At 34.8% G+C, this 18151-nt stretch overlaps 1 non-coding gene across 1 annotated transcript; it reads right to left on the reverse strand.

The window, feature by feature from the left end:
- Nucleotides 1-7372: 7372 nt before the first annotated feature.
- On the reverse strand, nt 7373-7480 carry LOC112534984. Its single transcript, XR_003079191.1, has one exon. It is a non-coding gene; the product is annotated as a small nucleolar RNA R71 (small nucleolar RNA).
- Nucleotides 7481-18151: the final 10671 nt, after the last annotated feature.

Genomic DNA, 18151 nt, shown 5'->3' on the forward strand with positions numbered 1-18151 from the left:
CAAGAACACCAAACCGTGTTCCCAACACGTCTAGGAACACGACCGTGTGGGCTGCGACAAGGGGAATTAATTAAAAGAACGAAGAGAGAAAAGAAAGAGGAGAGCGGGGGAGAACGTCCCAAACCCTAATTTTTCTCTCCCTAATGGTTTTCAGAGCTGAAACTAAGGGAAAAGGAGGCTTGGATCAAGGTTTCAATCGGATTCCCTTCAAAGATTGAAGATTGGGCAAGGTTCATCAATTGGTTTTCAAATCGAGCAAGAGGAACAAGAATCGATTCAATTCGAGTAAGAGGAATTAGGGCTGTTTACTCTCATCCAAGGGTGTAATCGGGTTTTCTCTACCTTTACTCATTGTTGTAATTGAATTCTTGTGTATTTTGATAATGAACATGATTAGCTAGATTGATTAAATCCATTGGGATTTCTTTACTATGTTGGCTTAGTATTATATTGTTGGATTGTTTGGGTTAGTTTTGTATTCTTCTTGCTTTCAGTATTAATAAGATAATGCATCATTCATGAGACGTTGTGAATTGTGTGTTTAGATTGCTTTGTGTGATTGAGAAGTCCATTTGGCAATTAGAATTTTGAATAGCAAGAACTAGTTAATAATCGCTTAGAGATAAGGATAATTAACTAGCCGGATTAGGAATTAACAAAGCTTAATAGAGGCAGATTAGAGCTTAATGCTAATTTAAGAATCAATCGTTAGGAAGAGATTCCAACTTTAGGTTATTAGGTTTAGGAATTCGGTTATCTCAAGAGAGAAACCGAATTCGGTTAAGAATTCTTCCACGGGTACCATAATTAGACTCACCAATCCTTTATCTTTTGTTTGATTGCTAACTAGTTTAGGTTCCCTTTGGGTATGCTTTCTTGTCTTGGTTATTTTAGTTATCAATTACTTCTGCATCTCCCTTAGAATTTAGCTTGTAGCTATTAGTTAGTTTAGAAATTATTCATCACTAATTTTAGGTTAATATAACAAAGAACAAAAGAGTAACTCTAGGCTTTCACTTTCCCGAGGAATACGACCTTGATACTCGCCATTAGTGCTAGACTGCATCAATAGGTACACTACCTTAGATTGTAGCTAACACAAGTAGCACACATCACTAGCATAAAACAAGGTAACTATGTACAAAAGTGGAAGTAATTGGGCATGTAAACATGTATAAAATAATGCATATCAACAACGAATCCTACTCCAACAAGGAGTTCTGATGATGCAAATCCTACTAGCTCATGGAATCCTAATCCAATAAGGAGTCATGACTCAACTAGGAATCCTAATCATGGAAGGAGTCCTAATAATATTAGGAGTTCAAGCAACGAAAGGAATCTTAATTCAACTAAGAGTCCTAGTTTGATTTAAATTACAACTCAATGAGCATATCCAAGACATTTGGGCTAAGGACACATCAAAGGTTGAAGAATTAGATTTAAGTTCAAGGCACATTAATCTAATTCAGTTTATTGGGCTTGAATGAATCTAATTAGGCTTAAAAAGACCAAAGAAGTTGAGTTGGAGCATATAAAGATTTTGGGCCTAACTTGGCTTATGTTTTGAGGCCCATATATATGACTTATGTAAATTATGATTTTATGCTTATTATGGGCGGCTATACATGTATTTTAACCTAATTAGGACTTTGTTTAAGTTATCTTTTTTAGTTAGGAAGGTTATCTTTATCCTATATAAGATGTAAATCATTATTAGTTAAGATTTAGGGTTTTCTGAGGCCTAAAGTTGAATGATAATTGGTATTTTTACCTTAAAGCTTGTTTTCTTTGTCTTTATGTTCTTGTTTGAATGCAAATCTTACTTATCAAGGAGTTGATCTATCCTTATGGGTACTTGGAATTGGAGTTTAAGGGACTTAGTTTTCCATTGTTTGGATTCATACCTTGTTGCTCCTCTACGTCGAAGTTGCTTTTCTACCTTGATGGCAAGGTGGGCTAATTCTTCCATCTTACCATAATGTTGTAAATCCACCCGATCTGCTACGTCTTTATTTAAACCAGCCAAGAAATGAGCCATGGTGGCTTTTTGTTCTTCATCCAAATCAGCTTGAGTCATAAACATCTCCATCTCCTTGTAATAGTCCTCTACACACTTAGTGCCTTGCTTCAAAGTTTAAAGTCATTGATGAAGCTCCTTATAGTAATGTTTAGGAACAAACCGCTTTCTTATAACAGTTTTGAGGTCATACTAATTGTCAATGGGATGTTCAAGATTCCTCCTCCGACTAATCACCACTTGATCCTACTAAACTATGCATAATCCATGAATTGAGTGACGGTAAGTTTCACCTTCTTCTCATCACTAAAGTTATGATAATCAAGAATGAGCTCCACTTTCTTTTCCCATTCCAAGTAGGCTTTTAAATCTGTTTGCCTCTAAAGGAAGGAATATTGAGTTAATGCTCCCTAAATTTCGGTCCACATTATCCTTAAAGCCTTGGTTCCCCTTAAAATATTGCATTCAGCCTCTACCTAGACCTCAGCCTCCACTTGCACCTCCCCTATTGCCTCAAACATTACCTACAATTGTGGTGTTGTCATCCTCTTCATAATCCATATCATACTCCTCATCAATCCCATCTAAGTTAGATTCATAGCCACCCCGGTTCATATCTCTTCAAACTCCTATATTTCCTTGATCACAGGTGGTGTTCTTCTTTCTAAACTTGCAAATCTTTCATTATTATGCAAGTCCATTCTTTCGATGGAATCATTTATCTCCATTACTATCCTTTGTAATTGGCCTATCTCATGCCTTAGGGGATTAACTTTTGCCCCTTCATCTCCATTTGAAGAATGATTAGATATTGTTGCAACAAAAGTTAGTAAACACGATAAAAATATAAGACCTCACAAATCACTCATTCACGTGTTTGCTCTCAAAGTTGGGGGTGTTCGCTCGTGTTTGCATTCAATTGATGAGATATCACTCAAGGGTATTCCTCACACCTCTTCGCTTATTCCCTTTATGTTCTTAAGTAAATTAAAGAAAAACAATACAAAGAAATCGATTAGTTTAGTGAAATTCACAAATTGAAGTGTTAAAGTCTTAATTGAAGCAAAATAGCCAAAATAAAAAAAATGTAAGAATTGAGAAGCCAATAAACAAGAAAACTCAAAAGAAGCAAAAGGCATGCAAAAGAAAATAACAAGAACTAATTAGGAATTTTGGCACTTTAGGAGTTTGTTTCCAAATAGGAAATTGAGCTTATTTAAGACTCTTTATTGACCAAGTAATCAAATCCTTATATGGAATGGTTAAATCCTTTAGATCATGCAAAATTGATTTCCTATTCAAAATTGGATTCTTTAGAGAATCGAGAAAAGAAAATTTTGTTTTCAATAGGAAGGAATATCAATATAAGAAAATAAACCAAATCAGAAACTTTTAAACACAATCTTTGTATGGCCAATTGTGTATATACTACAATCTTCTTCTTTTTTGAATTTTGAAATTTTCAACTTTTTTTTAATATATTTTTCCTTCTTTTTAAATTACAAATTTCTTTCTTTTCAATCAACAACTAAATTAAAACTTTTAAAGAAAGAACTCATAAAATAATGTAAAGTAAAGGATAAGTAACCTGATCTTAGAGCTAAAGCTCTGATACCAAATGATAAGAAACCTCAAAGGATTGAAACCATGAACCCTTTAGTTATGTGAACCTGTGATTGACAAGCTAGAAGACCCCTTAGCAATTCAATATACCTGCCGAAGGAAAGCTAAGAACATATCAAAAGAGATGATCTTTAGATTAGATTAGAACCTAAAGTAAGCACTGAAAGTGAGAAAGGACATGTAGATATGAAACTCTACCTGAAGTCCATCCAACAACTAATGGAGAAGATGGAGATGAGGTTTACCGAGAGACTAAATGACTTTGAGGATAGATTTGACAAGTTTGAATCTCAAACTCAAGGGAAGAATAGTACACACAACCATCAACTCCATGGGAGGAGGGATATCCGAGATGAGCAAGAAGATGATGACCAAGTGTCTAATTCAGGAAGATATGGGCTTGCACGGCTTGACAACAACCTAGGAAGTATCAAAATAAAAATTCCAAGATTCTAAGGCAAAAGTGACCCCGAAGCATACTTAGAGTGGGAGAAAAAGGTATATTTCATCTTTGAGTGCCATCATTATTCCGATGAAAAGAAGGTCAAATTAGTCACCATTGAGTTCACCAACTATCTCTTGGTGTGGTGGGATCAATCAGTAACTAGTAGACGAAGGAATAGAGAGCCACCAATTGAAACATGGGGGGAGATGAAGCGAATAATGCAAAAGAGGTTTGTTCCTTCACATTATTATAGAGACTTGTGCAATAAATTTCAAAGTCTTGTACAGGGCTCTAAAAGTGTGGAAGAGTACTACCAAGCAATAGAGACGGCGATGATTAGAGCCAATGTTGAGTAGGACCGTGAGATAACCATGGTAAGATTCCTGCATGGACTAAACAAGAACATTGCCAATTTAGTGGAACTACATCACTATGTCGACATGGAGGACATGTTACACATGGCGGTCAGTATTGTGGGGCAAGTGAAGTCTAAAAGCACCAAGAACAATTTGGCGTCCACTCCCTCTACATGGAAGTTGACTTGGAAGGGAGAAGACAAAAGCTTCAATAAATCTAAAGACTTCACTAAAGTTGATAAACAAGGGAGGAATATCAAAGGAAAAAAAAGAGAAGAGCAAGGGTCCAACAACTAAAACAAGGGATGTGAAGTGTTTTAGATGCTTGGGATATGGGCACATAGCTTCAAATTGTCCAACCAAGCGTACTATGTACCTTAGGGGCAATGGTGAAGTTGTCAGCAAAAGTGAAGAAGATGAGATGCCTGAGCTAGAACATGAAACTGATGATGAGACCTTGCAAAAGCCATGAATATGCAAGCCAAAGTAGAAGAGGAAGTGCAACAAGAAAACATCTTTTATACTGTATGCAAATTGAAAGATAAGGTGTGCAACATGATCATTGATGGAGGAAGTTATACCAACATTACAAGCACCTTGTTAGTGGAGAAACTTGTGTTACCTACTTTAAAGCATTCTCGACCATACACCTTACAATAGTTGAATGATTCTAGAAAAGTGAAGGTAAATAAGCAACTGAGAGTGGTGTTCACCATAGGTGATATCCTAGATTTTACACATGTTTGCATGCTTGATCTTGAGTTATTTTTAGAGCAATGTCTTTGTATTAGAATCACCCTGTTTTAGTTTTCTTCTTTTGTATCTCAGGTGTTTTTCTAGGCACATTATCTAAGTTAGAGAGAAATTGGACTAGAATCGGGAAGAAACGGATGAATCGGGCATGTTATAATGTTCAACACTCCTTGCCCACATGCCCATGCTGAGGAGCATGGCCAGGGTCAGAAGGCGTGCTGAAATACCTTATCTAGGGCGAAAAGAAGCGATTTGCAACATAGTTTCAAAGACTGACATGGCCTAGGAGCATGTCCGTGCTGAGGAGCACGGTCCAAATCCAAGCTGCACTGAAGAAGGCCAAAAGTACACTTTTAGATCAACAGGGTAGCATGGCCTAAATCCAGGCCGTGTTGGATCCTAAAACCTAAGTTAAAACAAAAGAAAAAGAAAAAAAGGGCTGCACAAAGAGAAAGAAAAGAACTTTGAAGTATTCAAGACAGACCCTTAGAGCTAACTTCGAGACGATTAAGAAGAGGAAAACGGAGACGAATTCCACTTCAACATCATCAAGATAGCTGCTCTTGAGGATTGGATCAAAGATTCAAAGAAAAGAAGAAAGAGATATGAGTTGTAGAGTTTTTATACAAAGTTATTCAAGAGAGGATAGCATCTCACCATTTGAGAAAAGGGTGTTCATCTCCTTTTTTATTCTTGTCTACTTTGTATTCAATTCCTGTTTTAGTTTAATCATGAACTTATGTAACTAATTCTAGCAAACCCATTTAGGGGCGATCTTTAGACATGTTAGGCTTGCTTTGTGCTTAAATAATTGGATTATTGATTTGAGATTGTAGTTTTCATTCAAGTATAATAAATTTATTATTTCTTCTTCATTATTGAATCAATTTGAGAACTCCTTTGTAATTGAGAAATTCAATTAAGTTTGGACAACTGCTTATATGATTACGTGATTTGCATCCTAGAAATAGATGTAATAGCTTACTGGAATAAGAATTAGACACTCTTATTAGCGGTAATTTAGAGATTAATGCTATTCTAAAATCAATTGTTAGGAAGAGATTCCAGCTTTAGATTATTATGATTAAGAATTAGTTAACTCGAGAGAGAGGCCAATTCATTCAAGAAATTATCCACAAATCACAATTCTTAATTAATCAATTCATAATTTGTTGTTTGTAAGCCGGCTAGCTAAAGTGATCCCCAATTGGGTTAACTCATCTTATTGTCTTCCTTCAACTCTCATTCTCTTTGTTAAAATTTAGTTTTCAATTGCATTCTCAATCATTTTTAGTCACTAAGTTTCACCACCTTTTGATCGGTGAAATAATAGGAATAGCGTAGTAGCAGTAAGTTCTCAATTCCCTGTGGAATACGATATTGATACTTGCCATAGCTAGATTACATTTGATAGGTGTACTTGCCTATAGATTACTAATCATGTTTAGCATGCATCAAGTTTTTGTCGCCGTTGCCGAGGAATCTTTGTTTTGAGAAATAATGTGAATTGTGTGTTCTTGTTAATTCAGCCATTTATTCTTGATTCTTTATTTCTTTTTTTTTTGTTCAATTTTATTCTTTTATTCATTTGTGTTGTTGGTTATCTATTGTTTCAAGTAGTGTATGACTAGGAGGTCCAATCCTGATTTAGTAGACCCTCTACCAAAACTAGAGCGATCCCTCAAGTAATTGAGGAAGTGATTGAATGTAAAGGAGGAAGAGATTCAGGTTAAGAAAGCCGTACATGAGAGGGAATCAGGAAACATTACAATAGAAATGGAAAATGCCAATGACACTAATAATAATAACTGGACGATGTATGATTTTGTGAAACCATCACTGGAGGGGACGTGAACATGCATTACGAGAGCGGTTGTTGCCACCAACAGTGTTGAAATAAAGCCTAATGTGATTCAGATGGTGCAACAAATGGTTTAGTTCGGAGGCTTGCCGTATGAGGATCCTAACGTGCATATAGCAAGTTTCTTGGAAATTTGTGATACCTTCAAGATTAATAGGATAATAGACGATGCAATTCATCTCCGCTTCTTCCCATTTTCATTAAGGGATAGAGTAAAACAATCGCTACAATCACTGTCTCCTAACAGTATCAATACCTGGGATTCTTTGGTAGAGAATTTCCTATTTAAATACTTTCCTCCCTCTAAAACTGCTAAACTTAGAAATTGATATATCTTCTTTTGTGCAGTTTGATGATGAGTCGATCTATGACACTTGGGAGAGGTACAAGGATCTATTGCGATGCTGCCCACACCATGGACTACCAATCTATTTACAGGTACAAACTTTTTATAATGTTTTGAATTTGGCTACTAAGCAGATGGTAGATGCAGCTGCATGTAGTTCTTTAAGCAGCAAGACACTAGAGCAAGCCTAAAGCTTGAATGAGGAGATGGCCACAAACAATTACCAATGGCATACTACTAGGAGCAAGATAGAACGTCAAAGGAGTGTAGACCAATTGCATGCCAGTGTAGCCTTAGTAGCTCAAGTGGAGTTATTATCCAAGAAAATTGATCAACTCCATATGCCTGTCCAAGTAGCTCAAGCAAGCTGTGAGCTTTGATAAATGCAAAGAAAGAAAATGAGTTGATCGAGTGTTGATATCATTCTCAGAATGAGCACAGACGAATCTTTTAAAGAAAAGAGAGAACGATGAGAATCGAGGCATGCCCCAATATGTTGATTTAAGATTTGCACCATTAAGATCTCCATTATAACATGTTCTTATAGGCACAATGACTCTTGATGACACAAGGATAGGTGGAAGGAACCATGGGAAAGCACTTGACAAGCTTAACCAGTAGCATTGGAGCATGACTTAATAATCTAGCAGGATGAGATGCAAATCCACGGGTGTAAGGTGGAAATCATGTTGCTTTCAATTAATCCAAGCGGGGAGCATATACACGAGTGTTGAGTGAAAGTATGTGGCAGCGGAAATCATAGGCACTGATCCAATGCTTTGACAAATGCAAAGATAGAAAATTAGTTGATCGAGTATTGATATTATATGATGGTAGACGAATCATCAAGAGGAAAAAGATAGAACGAGGAGAATCGAGGCACACCCTAATATCCCATTTCAAGATTTTCACCATTAGTCTCCACCATTTCTTGTTCCTCTAAGCACAACGACTCATGATGACACAAGGATTAGTCTGAGGAATCATGGAAAGGTAATTGATAAGCTTGACCGGTGGCATTAGGGTGTGACTTGATGATCAAGCAGGATGAGATGCAAATCCACGCGTATAAGGGAGAAATCATGTTTCTTTGAATTAATCAAAGTGGGAATATGCCGATTTTGATGCGTGGGACACATATAATGATGTAATTTGGGTCGGAGTTTTATTAAGTATGTCCATATGAATTATTCCTTATTTTTATTAAGCTAGGTCATAAAATTTTACACTACGAGAGTTGTTGACCAGTCAACTCCTCTCTCGTTCTTAATTTGACTTTACTTTATTTATTCATATTTAGCTTTTAGTTTCTTCTTCTTATGGAATGAGGTCATTTGCACTATAAAAACCTAATGCAACTAAATATTTAAGGCTAGTGAGCATATTTTTTTAGTTTTATACCTTGTAGGAAATCAAGTTATAGGTTCTCTCAAGAACTTTACGAACTTATCAAGACTCGCACTAGCGAACATAGACGTATCGCTCACATCCTTCCTTTCTTTTATGTTTCCTCTGTACCCTTGCGTTTAAATCAATTCGGTTTAATCCTTATGCTTAGCAATATGGCTAAGAAAAAAGACTTGTGATTTCTTTCCTTATCGAACTCGACATCAATCTTATGTTCTTATTTTGTTCGTCTCTTTTATGCCTCTCTAATCTTTGTCTAGTATGATGGTTTGGTTCTATTTGGGGAGCATAAGCACGAGTGTTGAGTGAAAGCGCATGTAAGTGGCAATCATAGACACCAATCCATTGCATGGACAAATGTGAAGAACTTAAATTAATTGATCGGGTATTGATATCATAGCGACAAAATGAAATTAGTTGATCGAGTATTAACATCATTCTCTGAATGATCACAGATGAATATTTTGGAGCAAAGAGGGAATGACGAGAATTAAGGCATGCCCAAATATTCCAATTCAGAATTGGCACCATTGAGATCTGTATCATTCCTTGTTCCTCTAGGCACGAGGACTCCTGATGACACAAGCATTAGCTTAAGGAATTGTGAGAATGCAATTGATAAGCATGACCAATGGCATTGATGCTTTGCTTGATGATCAAGCAGGACGAGAGGTAAATCCATGCTTGTAAGGGAGAAATCATATTATTTTTTATTAATCCAAGCATAATACATGTAGGAATACGATTGTTTTGATGTATAGGATGCATATAATAAAGTAATTTGGGTTGGAATGTTATTAGGTAGGCTGGCATGAATTTCCTCTTGTTTTTGTTAATCTGGCTCATAAAATTTAGGAATATGACACTTGTTGACCAGTCAACTCCTCTCTTTTTCTTGATTGACTTTAGTTTATTCATCTTTCATTATTTATTCACTCATATTTAACTTGTAATTTCTTTTTCTTATGGAATGAGGGATTTTGCACTATAAAAACCGCAAGCAACCAAATATTTGAGGCTAGTGAGCATATTATTTAAGTTTTCTACCTTAACAGAAATCAAGTTATGGGTTCTTTCAAGAACTATGCAAACTAATCACAAGTCGCCCTAGCAAGCATAGACTTATCGCTCATGTCCTTCCTTTCATTTTTATTCTTTGTCTATCTTTGTGTTTAAATCAATTTAATTTGATCCTTATGCTTAACCGTATCAAAAAGAACAAAGAACTTGTGATTTCTTTCCTTATCAAACCCAAAATCCTACCTATGTTCCCATTTTGTTTGTCTCTTTTATGCCTCTCTTTCTAATCTTTATCTAGTGTGATGGTTTGATTTAATTTTGGGAGCATAAACACGAGTGTTGAGTGAAAGTGGGTGTAAGCGGAAATTATAGGCACCGATCCATTGCTTGGAGAAGTGCGAAGAAATTAAATTAGTTGATCGAGTATTGACATTATTCTCTCAATGATCGCGAATGAATCTTTCATAGGAAAGAGGGAATAACAAGAATCGAGGCACGTCTAAATATTCTGAAACAAGATTTTTACCATTGGGATCTCCATCATTCCTTGTTCCTCTAAGCACAAGGACTCTGGATGACACAAGGATTAGTGTAAGGAATCTTGAGAATGAAAATGACCAGGTTGACCGGTGGCATTGATGCTTTGCTTGATGATCAAGCAGACAAGACGTAAATCCATGCGCGTAAGGGAGAAATCATTTTTTTTATTAATCCAAGTGTAATACAAGCAGGAATGCGGCCGATTTTATGTTTGGGATGCATACAATGATGTAGTTTGTGTCGCAGTGTTATTAGGCAGGCTCACATGAATTTCCCCTTATTTTCGTTAAGTTAGCTCATAAAATTTGGGACTATGTGAATTGTTGGCCAATAAACTCCTCTTTGGTACTTGATTTGAATTTAGTTAATTCATCTTTCTTTATTTGTTAATTCATATTTAGTTTCTCTACCATGTGGGAAATCAAGTTATGGGTACTTTTAAGAACTTTACGAACTAATCACGAGTCACCCTAGTAAACATAGCTTTATCACTCACGTCCTTCCTTTCTTTTATGTTCTTTGTCTACTCTTGTGTTTAAATTGATTCGATTTGATCCTTATGCTTAGCCATATGGAAAAGAGCAAAGAACTTATAATTTGTTTCTTTATCAAATCCAAAATCCTACCTACTGATGTGAATCCTGGCAACTCGTGACAAGAACCAACACACAGAATTTGAATAAGATTCCAAAGAAAGTTTGATGAACTTGACCCAAAGATAACTTGTATCTTGAACCTTGGTATAAGAAAGACTGTTGACACCATACTCAAGAAGGGTAGAAGGTGACTGATAAGTTGATGTTGAATGCCATAAGAACAAATTCTTGATAAGTTCGAAGTTCTTTCAAAGAACCAAGCAAGAATAACTCTCAGAAGTATGTTTAACTCAAAAATATTTATTAACCTTGTAGAATGTGGCTACACTTAGTTTATATAGAGAAAATAATAAAAATAATTCCTAAATAGTATAAAGGAAACACTAATTAGGAATTAACTAAATTAGATGCTAAATAAAAGTTTCCTATATAACAAAATAAGCACATTGGTTGAATAGGCAATCTTTACTAAAGAAGACTTGACTAATCAACTAAAAATATTTTTCTAAATAAGGAGATATGCGGCTGCCCATGTAGCTTCTTCCTCTTTAGAAAAGTGGGACCTATTAGGTTTAACACACATATAAGAATTTCCTCTTTAATCTTCTTTTTCCTTGTTTCCTCTTAAAGGAATTTTGTCCTCCCCTTTTCCTTGTGAATATTTTGGCCCAAACTGGCTTTTCTCAAGGCCCAACATATTGATATAAGTTATTGAATAAGCCCATTAAAGGCCTCATTCATTCTCTTAGCCCTAGCTCTTATAATTAGACCTCCTTTGATGAATAATGGATCCTTTAAAGTTGTAATTGGACTTGGAGTAGAATTCGACCCTTGACTTGAAGCTAGATCATGACTTAGCTTTGACTCTTGAATTGCATTATTCTCCCTTTCTTTGAAAAGATTCATCCTCAAATCTTGCCAGAATATTGTGAAAGAACCAAACATATGATTAAGATTATTTGCATTATTAACCTGCAATTCTTTCACAAAAGTGGTTAAAGGAATTTTGGAACAAAGAATATTTTGAATGCCAATAAAACTAACATGTTGAATAGATTCAATGGCATCTAGCAAGGCTTCTTCACTTTTCACCAACTAAACCATTGCCTTATCTTCAACTCTGACCTCTTCAATTTCATATTCGCTCAAAAATATCAAATTGTTGTCCTTCTTACCATCTTCAATCATCCACCCATAAGAAACATTATTGACGCCAAACTTAAGAAGGTGAGTGATAAGTCGATGTTGAACGCCACAAGCAATCAGTTCTTGATAAGTTCAAAGTTCTTCCAATGACCCAAGCAAGAATAACTCTCACAAATATGTTTAACTCAAAATATTCATTCACCTTGAATAATGTGGCTACACTTAGTTTATGTAGAGAAAAAAATTAAATATAATTCCTAAATAGCATAAAGGAAATAAACCAATTAGGAATTAACTAAATTAGATGCTAAATAAAACTTTCCTATATGACAAAATAAGCACATTGGTTGAATAGGTAATATTTACTAAAGAAGACTTGACTAATTAACTAAAGATATATCCCTAAATAAGGAGATATGCGGCTGCCCATATAGCTTCCTCTTTAGAAAAGTGGCACCTATTAAGTTTAGCACACACATAAGAGGCGTCTTGCTTGGTGTCCTCTTTCAACTTCTTTTCCCTTGTTTCCGCCCCTTTTTCTTGTAAATATTTTGGCCCAAACTAGCTTTTCTCAAGGTCCAACATATTGAGTTAGGTTATTGAATAAGCCCATTAAAGGCCTTTTTATTCTCTTATCCCTATCTCTTATAATTGGACCTTCTTTGATTAATAATGGATCCTTTGAACTTGTAACTAGACTTGGAGTAGAATCCGACTGATACGAACCAAATTAGCACAACGAATCCTACTCCAATAAGGAGTCTTGATGATGCACAAGGAATCCTAATCCAACAAGGAATCATAAGATGGTATTTGGAGTTCAAGCAAAAAAATGAATCCTAATTTCAACTAGGAATCCTAATCCAACTAGGAGTCCTAGTCCAACTCAAATTACAAGTCAATGAGCTTATCTAACATATTTGGGCTAAAGGGCATATCAAGGCTTGAAGAATTGGATTTAAGTTCAAGGCTCATTAATTTAATTCAGTTTATTAGGCTTGAATGAATCTAATTAGGGTTAAAAAGTCCAAAAAAGGTGAACTGGAGCATATGAAGACTTTGGGCCTAACTTGGCTTATGTTTTGAGGCCCATCTATATGACTTATGTAAGTTAGGGTTTTATGGATTATTTTAGGCGGCCATACATGTATTTTAACCTAATTAGGACTTTGTTTAAGTTATCTCTTTCAGTTAGGAAGGTTATCTTTATCCTAGATCAGATGTAAATCCTTATTAGTTAAGATTTAGGGTTTTCTAAGGCTTATAAAAGGCTAGTACGAATTTTGATTTAATGAATTAAAAAGTTGAAGTTGAATTTGAATGATAATTGGTTATTAAATCTTAAAGCTGGTTGATTTGTCTTTGTGTTCATGCGTAGAACGCATGCTTAAGAAACATTCAAGTAGATTGATCATCTTCTTATGGAGTGGTTTGAAATTGGGATTTAGGAACAAGTTTTCTAAATTCTAATTCTTGATCATCTTTCTAAGTAATCTATTTTCTAACCTTTTTTAGGGGTTCAACCGAATTGGTTCTTAGGGTTTTCATGTTAATATGTTGGGGGTCTCCAAGTCAAAAGGGGTTCTCAAGCTTATTCATGGAGGTTCGATATCATTTGGTAATAGAGTTTTGGCTCTAGATCAGGTTTTATCCTTTCATATTTTCATTAGTCAATTCTGATTTCTTGTGTTTCTTTGTTCTTTCTTTTAATTCGGTTCTTGTTATTAGTTATTTGTTTAAGTCAATTGTTAGAGTTTTAAGATTAAAACACAATCGGCTTGCATTTTAATTTTTTCCTTTTTGTTATTCATTCATTAAGATTAGTTATTCTCTATTACATATTGTTCTTACGTGTTTTATTGTGCTTAGGCTTAATCTTGTTCATTAAGTCTAGTTTTGTCTTCTACTTGTTGTGTCGTTTTAATTCTAATTTGTTTTGTGTTAAACACGTGAGTTGTGTGTCTGAGATGTATTATTAAAAGAAGGATTTTCATAAGCAAAAAAGGGACAACTTATTTCATATAAGATCTCATGTACAAGGCAAGGCGTATAATGTGATTATTAATAGTAGGAGTTGCATTAATGTTGTAAGTACTGCGTTGATTAGTAAATTGGGGCTGCCTACTAATGTGTGCTATCTGTGTTAGTTACAATCTAAGGCAGTGTACCTATCGATGCAGTCTAGCATTAATGGCGAGTATCAAGGTCGCATTCCTCGGGAAAGTGAAAGCCCAGAGTTACTCCTTTGTTCTTTGTTATATTAACCTAAAATAAATGATGAATAATTTCTAAACTAACTAATAGCTACAAGCTAAGTTCTAAGGGAGATGCAGGAGTAATTGATACATAAAATAACCAAGAGAAGAAAGCAAACCCAAAGGGAACCTAAACTAGTTGGCAATCAAATAAAAGATAAAGGATTATTGAGTCTAATTGTGCTACCCGTGGACGAATTCTTAACCGAATTCGGTTTCTTTCTCGAGATAACCGAATTCCTAAACCTAATAACCTAAAGTTGGAATCTCTTCCTAACGATTGATTCTTAAATTAGCATTAAGCTTTAATCCGCCTCTATTAAGCTTTGTTAATTCTTAAGCCGGCTAGTTAATTATCCTTATCTCTAAGCGATTATTAACCAGTTCTTGCTATTCAAAATTCCAATTGCCAAATGGACTTCTCAATCACACAAAGAAATCTAAACACACAATTCACAACGTCTCATGAATAATGCATTATCTTATTAATACTGAAAGCAAGAAGAATACAAAACTAACCCAAATAATCCAACAATATAATACTAAGCCAACATAGTAAAGAAATCCTAATGGATTTAATCAATCTAGTTAATCATGTTCATTATCAAAATACACAAGAATACAATTACAACAAAGAATAAAGGTAGAGAAACCTGATTACACCCTTGGATGAGAGTAAACAGCCCCAATTCCTCTTGGTCGAATTGAATCGATTCTTGTTCCTCTTGCTTGATTTGAAAACCAATCAACGAACCTTGCCCAATCTTCAATCCTTGAAGGGAATCCGATTGAAACCTTGATCCTAGTCTCCTTTTCCCTTAGTTTCAGCTCAGAAAACCCTTAGGGAGAGAAAAATTAGGGTTTGGGACGTTCTCCCCCGCTCTCCTTTTCTTTCTTTCCTCGCTTCGGCTTCTAATTATGCTCCAATTCTTCCCTTTATCACTCTTTGACTTCTTTTGGACCTAAAGCACACAAACAAATGCATAGGGTGAGTGTTGGGACCAATTCACATCCAAATGTACATAAATTCTGCCTTAAAATCCTTATTTAGATGTGTGTATTCTACGCACATCACCTACCATACCATACCCAAATCCATATAAGCTTCAATGGCTTAATAATTGTGGTGAGGTTAAGGTAAACCAGCAAGCAATTATTTTCTTTTCTATTGGTAAATATCATGATCAGGTGTTGTGCGATGTAGTACTTATACGTGGAGGTTGCTAATGATATGGAACCTCCATGAATAAGCTTGAGAGCCCCCTTTTGAATTGCTAATGATATGGACCCCCAACACATTAACATGGAAACCCCAAGAACCAATTATGTTCAACCTCTAAGAAAGGTTAGAAAATATATTACTTAGAAAGATGATCAAGAATTAGAATTTAGAAAAGTTGTTCCTAAATCCCAATTTCAAAACACTCCACAAAAAGATGATCAATCTATTTGAATGTTTCTTAAGCATGCATTCGGCACAAGAAAACAAAGACAAAGCGAACAGCTTTAAGGTTTAATAATCAATTATCATTCAAATTCAACTTCAACTTGTTGATTCATTACATCAAAATTCGTACTAGCCTTTTATAGGCCTTAGAAAACCCTAAAATCTTAACTAATAAGGATTTACATTTGATCTATGATAAAGATAACCTTCCTAACTGAAAGAGATAGCTTAAACAAAGTTCTAATAAGGTTAATATACATGTGTGGCCGCTCAAAATAACCTATAAAGCCCTAATTTACATAAGTTGTATAGATGGGCTTCACAATATAAGCCAAGTTAGGCCCAAAGTCTTCATATGCAACAATTCAGCTTCTTTCTTTTTAAGCCCAACTATATTCATTCAAGCCTAATAAACTGAATTAGATTAATAATCCTTTAACTTAAATCCAATTCTTCAAGCCTTGATGTGTCTTTATCCAAAATGTCTTAGATAAGCTCATTGACTTATAATTTGAATCGGACTAGGACTCCTTGTTGGATTAGGATTCCTAGTTGAAATTAGGATTCACTTTGTTGCTTGAACTCCTAATACCATCAGGACTCCTTGCTGAATTAGGATTCCTAATTGAGTTAGGACTCCTCGTTGGATTTGGATTCCTTGACCCAGTAGGATTTGCATCATCAAGACTCCTAGTTAGAGTAGGATCCACTGTCCTAGTTTAGTTCGTATCATCGACCCTTAACTTGATATTGGATCATGACTTGCCTTTGATTCTTGATTCTCATTATAGGGGTGGTCACTCATATTTGCACTCAAAGTAATGAAATCATACAAGGTACTCCTCAAACTACTCAAAGCTTAGTTCTTTACGTTCTTAAGAAAATCACACCTAAAAATAACTCAAAGAAGCTTGTATTGTGTAGTGTTGTAGAACTAAAATTTAAAACTTAGCTTAATGCAAATCGGTCAATAAAAAAAAGAATAGAAGCAACAAAATAAAGAGAACTCAAAAGGAAGCAAAAGAATATAAAAGAAAAAAATACTAGAGAAAAGAAATCAAAGTAGTCGAGATTTCAAAAAAATAACTTCTTAAATATTTAAACCAAACGCATACCTAAAATATAGGATCTCGCCCTACAAACACTCAAGTAGCCAAATTCCAATCAGACTATGATTTTTAAGTCAGCAATTTTAATCCAAATAGGAATGCTAGATCCTAAAAAAATCATATTAGGAATGTTAGATCTAACTTGAGATATGCTGAAATTCTTTCTAAACAAGGAATATATCTCCAAATCCAACTAGGAACTTTTTAATTTTTCTTTCTAATGCAAACCCGAATTCTTCCTTGACAATAACTCTTTTTGTCTTTCTGTATGGTTACCACAATGCCTAAACCTTTTTTTATATAAATGACAACCAATAATACCAAATCTAATTTTAATGGAAAAGAACATATTCAAAGATAAAACTAAACAACAAAACAAGAAATCAAAGATTAAGGAAAACAAGAAAAAATGCAAGGATAAGTAAAGGATACACTTGATTTTAGAGCCAATGCTTTGATACCAAATGTTAGAGAACCTTCAACAATAGACGTTGAGAACCCTTTTTGAATTATGGACCACTAAAATACTAACTTGAAAACCCGAAAGAGAATCTAGTTTTCAGCCCTAAGAAAGCTAAAATCAAGTATCTTAGAATGAACAAGAGAATTATAACCCTAAGAAAACTAAGTTCTTAAAATCCTAATCCTTCAAAACACGGCACAAAGAAGTTGTTCAACCTTCTTTGAATGTTCCTTAAGCATGTATTCTTTGAAGAACACAAAAAGAAAGCATAATAAGCTTTAAAGGTAAAATGCCAATTATCACTCAAATTCAACTTAATTCAAATCAAAATTCGTACTAGCCTTTTATAGGCCTTAGAAAATCGTAAATCTTAACTAATAAGGATTTACATCTCATCTAGGATAAAGATAACTTTCCTAATAAAAAGAGATAAGTAAAACAAAGTCCTAATTAGGGTAAATGACATGTGTAGCCGCTCAACTTAAGTAAAGAAACCCTAATTTACCTAAGTCATGCGTATGAGTCTTAAAACATAAGTTACGTTAGGCCCAAAGTCTTCATAGGCTCCAAATCAGCTACTTTGGTCTTTTTGAGCCCAAATAAAAGATTAAATAGGCCCATTAAATACATGGACTTATAATACTTTAAGTTGATTCAGGTCTTCACTTGAACTAAAGTCTTAAACTCCTTCTAATTCCTCTTAGGCCAAATTCACAAGGCCTTGCATATGTTGAATTAAGGCTTGTTGATATTACTTAGATCTT

The sequence above is a fragment of the Ricinus communis genome, chromosome 2 (assembly GCF_019578655.1).
Source record: "Ricinus communis isolate WT05 ecotype wild-type chromosome 2, ASM1957865v1, whole genome shotgun sequence".
Taxonomy (NCBI): Eukaryota; Viridiplantae; Streptophyta; class Magnoliopsida; order Malpighiales; family Euphorbiaceae; genus Ricinus; species Ricinus communis.